Here is a 6,755-nt window from a genome sequence, read left to right on the forward strand (position 1 = left end):
TTCTTATCTCCATCCATTTCTCGCTAGTCTACCATCCGTAATTTGCTGTGATTCGCAAATGCAGGCATCTGAGGCTCGCAATGCCTGTCAATCTGAAAATGACAGTAAACACAAGTCATGAGGGTGTTCATCTGTGCATAAACCACAGTGGTGAGGAATGAGAGATCAGACGGAGAGAGAGAGAGAGAGAGAGAGAGAGAGAGAGAGAGCTTTAACAGAAAGATGGAAGGAATGTTGATGAGAGCGTGAAGTTGAGGGACAGATGACGTTAGGAAAACGGATTAGGAGGCATTTGTTTTTGGAGGAGAGTAGCTAATAATAGACCCTTTAGTGGTGCTTTAGGCGTCGTTGCATAAATTGATTGTATTCTCTTTTTTGTTTTCATGAGATGCTTTGACATATCAGGCTGATGACAAAATTACAATGATTATTTTTTATAAATGATATTAAAGATTTTAAACATTATTTATGGTTATTTCATCCAAAAATGAAACTCTCAAGTGGTTCTTTCATTTCAACAGAACAGAAGATGGCGGTTTACGAAAAGAAGATTTTGATGAATGTTAGAAACTGATACCCTTTGACATTGAGGAAAATTAAATATATTGTAGAAGTCAATAGTTATTGGTTTACAACATTTTGCAAAATAACTTCTTTTGTGTTCAACGAAAAAAAGAAACAGGTTTGTGCAAATAAAGGGTGAGTAAACGATGAGAAAATTTTCAGTTTTGGGTGAACTATGTCTTTAAGGTTTACTAATGTTAATGATTTTGCTAATGAGGTCTCTAATGTTCACCAGTACTGTATTTATTTGATTAAAATACTTTAAAAAACATTTTTTTTTTTAGGAGAATTGCTAACAATAAAACCTTTAGTGATGCTATAGGCATAATTGCATAAACTGCATGCTTTCTCTTTTGTTTTCATGAGATGCATTGACATTTCAGGCTGATGCCAAAACGACAATGAATATTTTCATAAATGAACAATAATAAAGATTTAAAACAGGGGTTATTTTACCCAAAAATGAAACTGTATTCTGATGTGGTTCTAAACCTTTATGAGTTTACACAACAGCTAAACACAACAGAGGATGATTGTCGACAAAAAGACGATTTTAAAGATTATTAGAAACTGATAACCATTGACATTGAAGGCAAAATAAATATAAAAAAATTATGTCAAAGGTTACCGGTTGACAACATTTTTCAAAATAACTTCTTTTTTGTTCAACAGAAAAAAACAGGTTTGTGTGAGTGAAGTTTAAGTAAATTATGAGAGAATTTCAGAATTTCAGTGTTGGGTGAACTATCACTTGATTTTTATCACAATGATTTTGCTAATGAGGTCTCCTATGTTCACCAGTGAAATATTTATTTGATTAAAACACTTAAAAAAAGGTAATATTGTTATATTTTAGAATTTCATTGTGGTGCAATATTTTCACCAGTTTCATTTTTTTTCTCTAATTTAATTATGGATTTTGTCATTATCAGTGTTTATTTTTTTCCAATTCAAATTTTTGGACACCATGACACATTCTACTTTTCAGGATTCTTATATTAATAGATTGTTTAAAAGAGTAGCATTTACTTAAAATATTTGGTAACATATATCACTTTACAACCACTTTTGATCAGTTACACTGTAAAAAATGCTTGGTTTTACACAATTCCTTTATGTTGTCCCAATGGAAATCTATTGATTAACCGTAAGAGTTTTTACAATTTTCAGTTCTTTGAACATGTAACTATTAAGCTGTCCTACAAAAACCCTTAAAGTGTGTTAATTAAGCTCATTTTATGTGTAAAACTGTCCATGATCAAAAAAAGTTAAATGAATAATTTTTTTATACTTTCGAATGGTAAAATATAACAGTTCAAGAACATGTTCATGTAACATAAAAAGACATTTTTGTCCATACAATGAAAACTAGAACTGTTTGGTAATCAAATTCTACAATAAAAGATGTTCAGTGAATGTATAAAATTGATAAACAGCATTTTCTTGAAGCCTTTGTTCACCAGAATGACAAATCTAGTGTCTTCTCATGCCATGCAGTCACACTATATCCTATTACTGTAAAGATTTTCACAGATTGACTAAATCCAGCAGAGAAAATCAACATTGACTCTTATATGCAGCATGTGTCACCAATGCAGCATGTCTGATTTAATTCTGTGCCGAGAGAGAGAGAGAGAGAGAGAGAGAGAGAGAGAGAGAGAGAGAGAGAGAGAGAGAGAGAGAGAGAGAGAGAGAGAGAGAGAGAGAGAGAGAGCATCTAATCAGTCAACAGTATAATCGCGACTAGCACAGTTTGTCCTCAGGCTTAGTGTGAGTTCACTTCAGAAAGTTCACTTGATATCTTCACAAGTATGCAGCTAGTTCATGGATGTCACTGACAGGCCTCAAGGGATGGTTTTGTAATGACATGAATAAATATAAGGGAAGCTAAAATTCTGTTTCCTAAACAATATTATATATCTTTGTGCAATATTAAGAGGGTCGTGGCCTGAAAAAAATTAAGCTAAGAGAGAGAGTCTGTGTTAATGTTTGGTGTTTGTGATTCCCTCAGGATCAGTTTACAACTGTAATTAACATAAATTTTTGCCAATCCGATCATAAGGGCATGATGCTAAATGTATAAACAAGATCTAATGTGTTTTGAGCAATTTGAAAACGCATTTGATTGCACAGTTTTCATAAAGTAAATACTCATATAGTCAAATGTGTTTGAAAATCCACATAAGACCATTTACTCTCACTGACCGAACATATGGTTATTATGAGAAAGTGCACCAAAACAAGGTGCTCATGTGCTTCATTGTGTTAAACTAAAACACACTGATTGTGATATTTCTATATTTTGCATGTATGTATTGCATATACACTCACCGGCCACTTTATTAGGTACACCTGTCCAACTGCTCATTAATGCAAATTTCTAATCAGCCAATTAAATGGCAGCAACTCAATGCATTTAGACAAGTACACATGGTCAGGATGATCTGCTGCAGAAACAGAGCATCAGAATGAGGAAGAAAGGTGATTTAAGTGACTTGGTTGTTGGAGCCAGACAGGCTGGTCTGAGTATTTCAGAAACTGCTGATATATTGAGATTTTCACGCACAACAATCTCTAAGGTATACAGAGAATGATCCCAAAAAAGAGAAAATATCCAGTGAGCAGCAGATCTGTGGGTGCAAATGCCTTGCTGATGCCAAAGGGCAGAGAAAGGCCAGACTAGTTTGAGCTGATAGAAAGGCAACAGTAACTCAAATAACCACTCATTACAACTGAGGTATGCAGAAGAGAATCTCTGAATTCACAACACAACGGTTCAGGATGTTGGTGTGGGTGTAATGGTATCGGGGATATTTTCTTGGCAAACTTTGGGCCCATTAGTACATAAGCAAGATGTCATAAAGCGCAAATCCAAAGTCTGGTTTCTTGAGCATGACAATGAGTCCACTGTACTCAAATGGCCTCCACAGTCACCAGAACTCAATCCATTAGAGCACCTTTGAAATGTGGTGGAACAGGAGATTTGTATCATGAATGTGCGGCCGACAAATCTGCAGTAACTGCGTGATGCTATCATGTCAATATGGACAAAATTCTCTAAGGAATATTTCAAGTGTTGAATCTATTCCATGAGGAATTAAAGTAGTTCTGAAGGAAAAAGGGGGGTCCAACAAAGTACTAGTAAGGTGTATCTAATAAAGTGGCAGGTGAATGTATGTTGCACAGTACATCATCATTAAAATTCTTAACTGCTTTGCATTTTCGAACTGGCTAATCACTGTAAATTCATACATATCTCATTCATACATCTGCTTATGTGTGTCATCCATGTTTAGAGTTAAACCATCATGCTTACTTTTTTCTTGAGAATGGGTTGTATTTCAATACTATTTCTATAATATACAGAAGGACCTTGGTCTGAAAAGATTCAAGGACCCCTTAATATATGGGGAATCTCAGAGAGACAGTGTTGTGTTTTTGTTTGTGATTCTCTCAGCTGCTGATCAATACAAAACACAGGCATTTCCAAAGTCGCCCAGTGTGAATGTTTTGTTTTTGCTTGGACTAAAGGACAGAATACAAAAGTGGCGAACACTACGGCTGTAAATGTACAAAATAGAGACTCAAAATATAGTAGCAAAGCCATTCAAAAAAACTAATATAGGCTGAGACAGGAAAAAAAAAAGCATTTAAATTGCCTGGTGGCATCAACACGCTTCAGCAAATATATTCAGTTTTTTTTTTTTGGCAGTGTCTGGACTCATTTGAGAAAAGCGAATGAAAATTGACAGGGAAAATGAACAGAATGTGGAATGACAGAGGGTGGCCATTCATCAGTCATGGAGGGAGATGAGGAGGATTATTATTATTGTGACATCTCACACATATTCACCCTGTGATCCAGTCACTCGTCTGCGGGTCTGTCATTGTGGATGATGATTGCGCAGTTCAAATCTTAAAACAAACTGAAAATTCACCTTCCGTCAGTTTGCGGTGAGCCGCACATTAAGTTAAAATCCAAAAATCAAAGGACGTGAAATTGTTTCCAGCTATCTACTAGATGAATTTGTGTTTTCAGAGTGAGAGCAGAGAAATTGGCGGCATCATAATTAAGGCATTAGCCCATGCCAGCCCTCAGCCAAATTAGTCAATAGTGAAATTGTACGAGCATGCGCAACAAATAATAGCTTTATTGCTTGCCTTTGTGTGTGAACGGAGCAAATGAATAATGCATCATGCTGTTTGTTTCAAAAGATTAATTTATCGTCTGAGTTAGTGCTGATCGTCGTGACTAAAATATAAAATACACAGGGCAGGAAATAATAGAGGCTGATTGTGTAAAATGCAGGAGCAAAATAGCTTAATGGAGTCTACTGAAGCATGATGCAATTATAATAACAAGTATTTGCACAGCAGCACTGTACACTGTCAGAAATAGAAGTTATTTAACACTGTCTGTATTTGATGATTCACGTGTTTCTTTTATTTATTTACAGTTATGAGTTGCATTATAGGAACTTGATCTCTTTTCTCTAGACTTTTGACGTAGAAAATTCAACACTGCAGTTTAACAAAGTGACTTATATTTACATTTTAGTCATTTGAAACTATACATTGGATAAGAAACAATAGAGTTGTAACAGAAAATGTACTGGCGGTTTATTACCAGGTTTTTGTACCGTAATTTACAACAACAATCTTGACAATATATCACTTTAAACTAATAAAAATGGCAATAAAAGTCATCTTTTCAAAGTTTTCAACATCAAAAGTTGTTGGAGAAAAGATTAAGATCCCATAGTGCAGGGGTCGGGAACCTTTTCTCATCAAAGAGCCATTTCAGATTTTTTTGACAATTTTTATTCCAAAATGGATTAATTTACTTTCTCAAAATTCTATACACAATCACCCTATAATGACGATGTGACAAAAAACTAATTGTAGCAAATCTTTTTCAAAATAAAAAACCTGAAAAATCACATATACATAAGTATTCACAGCTTTTGCTTAAAACTTTGTTAATGCACCTTCGGCAACAATTACAGCCTCAAGTCTTTTTGAATATGATTTCACAAGCTTGGCACACCTGTCTTTGGGAATTTTTGCCCATTCCTCTTTGCAGTACCTCTCAAGCTCTATCAGGCTAGATGGGAAGCGAAGTTGTACAGCCATTTTTAGATCTCTCCAGAGATGTTCAACAGGATTTAGGACTGGGCTCTGGCTGGGCCACTCAAGAACATTCACCGAGTTGTTGTGAAGCCACTCCATTGATATTTTGGCGATATACTTTGGTTCATTATCCTGCTGGAAGATAAATCGTCGCCCCAGTCTGAGGTCAAGAGCACTCTGAAGCAGGTTTTCATTCAGGATGTCTCTGTACATTGCTGCATTCATCTTTGCCTCTATCCTGACTAATCATCCTGTTCCTGCTGCTGAAAAACATCGCCACAGCATTATGCTGCGACCACCATGCTTCACTGTAGGGATGGTATTAGCCTGGTGATGAGCGGTGCCTTGTTTTCTCCAAACATAACGCCTGGCATTCACTCCAAAGAGTTCAAGTTTAGTTTCGTTAGACCAAAGAATTTTGTTTCTTATGGTCTGAGAGTCCTTCAGATGCCTTTTGGCAAATTCCAGGGGGGAGTGGCTTGTGTCTATCCACTCTACCATACAGGCCTGATTGGTAGATTGCTGCACAGATAGTTGTCCTTCTGTAAGGTTCTCCTCTCTCCACAGAAGAACGCTGGAGCTCAGACAGAGTGACCATCAGGTTATTGATCACCTCCCTGACTCTTCTCCCCCGATCACTCAGTTTAGATGGCCGGCCAGCTCTAGGAAGAGTCCTGGTGTTTCCAAGGATCTTCCACTTACAGATGATAGAGGCCACTGTGCTCACTGGAACTTTCCCCAGCCTTGCGTCGTGAGATAATCCTGTCTCGGAGGTCTACAGGCAATTCCTTTGCTTCATGCTTGGTTTGTGCTTTGACATGTTATGTCAGCCCTGGGACCTTATATAGACAGGTGTATGCCTTTTCAAATCATGTCCAATCAACTGAATTTACCACAAGTAAACTCTAATTAAGCTGCTGAAACATATCAAGAATGATCAGTGGAAACAGAATGTACCTGAGCTCAATTTAGAGCTTCATGACAAAGGCTGTGAATACTGATGTACATGTGATTTTTCAGGTTATTTATTTTTATTAAATTTGCAAAACTTTCAAAAAATC

Source organism: Danio rerio, chromosome 23, assembly GCF_052040795.2.
Source record: "Danio rerio strain M-AB ecotype USA chromosome 23, GRCz13ab, whole genome shotgun sequence".
Classification (NCBI taxonomy): Eukaryota; Metazoa; Chordata; class Actinopteri; order Cypriniformes; family Danionidae; genus Danio; species Danio rerio.